The 3474-nt window shown below is 43.8% G+C and overlaps 1 pseudogene; it reads right to left on the reverse strand.

Annotated features, from left to right (window-relative positions):
- Window positions 1–810: 810 nt before the first annotated feature.
- LOC110307731 (ezrin pseudogene) lies at window positions 811–1594 on the reverse strand (annotated as a pseudogene).
- Window positions 1595–3474: the final 1880 nt, after the last annotated feature.

The following is a 3474-nucleotide window of genomic DNA, read 5'->3' on the forward strand; positions in this document are numbered from 1 at the left end:
TGTTGTATCCCTCATCTCTGTAGCCAGCTGCTTCTGGTTCTTTATCTCTCTAGCGTCTCCTGGGCCAGCAGGGAAGACATGTAGCCAGCCTCCTCCTGGGCTCTCTTGGGATCCTCCTTCACCTGGAAGGCCCTCTGATCTTCTCAGAGAGCTCTTTCTCAGTTCTCTTGGTCTTCTGCTCATACTCCTGCAGCTTCAGCATAATCTCCTCCTTCTCCCTCAGCATCTGCTCCTTCTCTCTTCCCATGACTTCTCTCTCCCTCTGTAATACTCTGACGAGCCTTAACTTACCAGAAAACCCCTGAGTGAACAACTCAGAGCCAGGAATCGGTGCAAAAGAAAGAGGAATTTTATTGCTCCAACATGCCTGAGTCGCCCTGCACATGAAGGAGAGAGAACGACCATACACATCCCATTCACTGAGTTTTTATATAGTTTATATAGTTTTGGTAGCGACATCCATTAGGTACAGTGTGATTGGCAAAACAGTGTAACTTTTAAACTGATTGGTCTTTAGGTAATGAGGTGGCAAGAACTTCCCTTGTCTGTAGGTGGCCAACGGTCAGTTGTCCACCCTGTAAAATGTGTCTAAGTGCTCTGGACCTCCCCTACCTGCAGGAGCTGATGGTTGGTCTCCCCGCCCCTGTGGTCTGAGGAATGTACTTAGCCTCCCCCTTCTGGAGGGGAGGGGTGCCAAATGCTTCAGGACCTTTCTCTTCCAGGAGGGGTCTGGTGGAATTTTCTAAAGGTCCTGAATTGACCCCTTCACCACCTCTCTGCTTCCAACTATTGTCACTCATCAGCTGTGCCTCAGTGTGTCTGGCTTCCATGATGCTTGTGTAACTCACAGTTCCGCACACAGAGCTGCAGGGCCCACCTATTAATTCTGAGGCTGAGAACAAAGTCAAGTGTCTTCTTGTCAATGGACTCAAGGACACAAGTTTATGTCATCGAAAGGGTTGTTCGAGATTTCACTCCAAGAGGAGCTGATCTTTGGAGTCAGTTTTTCATCTCTCTCATGAATATTTAGTTCAAGGTTGTCAACCTCAAGCCAAGAGTTTGTTTATTTATTTATTTACTTAATCTCAAAAGAGTCAATTCTATATATTTCCAGGTCCTGAGCAATGCTCATATACTCCAGCATAGTTGTCTTTGAGTGTCTGACAATGTCCTACATGCCACACCTGCATCCCATCCTTCCATTGGTCCTAGACCAACTTATTTCCTTATTGTAGTGTCTGAACTTGGTCTGCAAAGTGTGTGATCCCAGGAGTACTGCCCTCACAAGGGGCAGTCGATCTCCTGGCTAAGAGTCCCTCTCCTTGACCTACAGAAAGAGCAGCTTCTGCGTTTTCCTCAACCTTCTCAGACACACCCTCAGGGTAGAGTGCAGCAATAGAACTGGACAGGGTTATCTTTCCCAGCCTCCTACACCTTTATATCAAGTTTCAAGAAGAGTAAATCTTTTATTATCTACACTCTAGAGGTCCAAGTACCACACTTGCTGAGGCCAATAGTCATTATCACCTGATCATAAACTGTTTCCCTAGTGGTGTTTGGCTAGATGGTGAGCTTTTAACTGGGCATCCATGGTTGTCACCCAGAGGCCGGTTTGCCTGTGCATTTTCAGTGACTAGGGGCTATATGAACCCTTGTAAACTTAGCACTGCACAGCGACAGAGAAAACTCCTTCCCAGTCTATTTGTAAGGTTTCACAAGACTTGAAATAAGTGCTAGCTTATTTCCCATCTTCATCTGTGTTAGAGAAGACTTGATGTCCTAATGGCCCTGTTTTCATTTTCCATTAAAACTCAGGGGAATGCTCAGTAGACACCCATGTATATCACCCTCACAGCTTGGCCATGATCCCTAATAGTAAACACACACACTTGTGCACACACACACACACACACACACACACACACAAAAGAAACATATTTGATGGCATGCATAGCTCCTTGCTAAGCCTGGTCCTCCTTGCTTATACAGTCTGAACATGTGACTTCTATCTCAAGAAAATTTAGTAAGTGCCACCCTGAAGCTATTGCAGCCAAAACACCATTGTAGCATGACTTTTCTTTTGACACAATGTAGTAATAACTTTTTTCTTTATCTAAATGTTCCTCATTGAAGAGGGGCAGAATAGTTTTCTTTCCTCCTCGGTATTTCTTTTCCCAGTGCCTTTGGTAGCCGATAGTTTTTATTTACTGGTAAACTTGGAGATGAAGTTTGGCTGTGGCTCCACAATTTCATCTGCTTAGCATCATCCTCATGAGACGTCCTGGAAAGATCTTGTAGGCTCGAAAATATCTCGTGGGCATTTTCATTTACTTGAGAGTTTTTATTTGCTTTATAGCGTTTTCCCAAGGTTGGCACATGTGAGCAATGGAAGAGTCAACTCTTCCTCCTAATGACCGGAAGGAAGCCATCCTCCAGTAGAAGGAATGCACATTTGAATTTATGAGAGCTGAACTTGGCTGCCACAGCCACATTCTTGTTCTACTTTGAGTTTGGCAGGCCATGCTAGTACTTGTGCTGGGTCTGCAGATGAGAGAACTCTTCTATTTTTCTTTGTTAAAGTCTTCTAAACCTCAAGAGTATATTTTCCATTCGAGACTTTGATAAACTGTACAAAGACTGTGTGAACAGCCAAGTTTTGTCCAGCCTGTCAAGCCAGCAAAGAGGATATATTTACAGAACGTTTGTGCTTCTATGTCACGATATGGTAATGTCTGGACAGCCATTTTCTTCATACTGAGATAGCGTTATGGTCATACCCTGACAGCAAATTATTTTATCCTAAACTACCTATTTAGTCTGCTCAGCATGGAAGTCTGATTCTAACAGAAATACTATTTTTGAAAACATATAGCCTTACAATATAAATAGTTTAGAATAAAATCTAAAGATACCGCTTTTGCTGTGGTTGGCACAAACCCACATCCTGAGTCTGGAGCAGTACACTGGGGACTGGCACTAGTCTTTCCTTCCACCCATCCCCAAATACTCAAACACAGTCCCAAGCTGGCATAGTGTAGCAGAAGCAAGGTTTAATGTCAGAAATGGACCAACCATAGGCATTTCATATCTCAAGGTAACTACTGGTTTTGTAACTTTGCTTCATTGAAGGAACAATCATTGAATACCTGGTATCTGCCAGATGCAGGCCTATCTATGGCAATAAACCAAAAAAAACAAAGTTTCTATGGTCATAGAGAATTGCAATGGAGGTGCAGTGGGGGAAGGAGGGAAGAGTTATCTTGGCATATACTGACAACGTAATGGCATAATGCATTAAGGGCTAAAAAAGAAGTTGGTGCCTCTAGACATAAACAGACTTAGGAAATGCTCTCTAAAGCCTCCCATTGTAGTCAGAATAGGGTCTCCAGTACCATAGCCTGACTGTGGAGAAAGCAAATTCAGCCAGCAGCCAACTGCTTTTCACCAAAACCTTCCCTCTGCATAGACATCCAT

This window comes from Mus caroli, unplaced genomic scaffold (genome assembly GCF_978045245.1).
Source record: "Mus caroli unplaced genomic scaffold, Mus_caroli_1 scaffold_15, whole genome shotgun sequence".
Taxonomy (NCBI): Eukaryota; Metazoa; Chordata; class Mammalia; order Rodentia; family Muridae; genus Mus; species Mus caroli.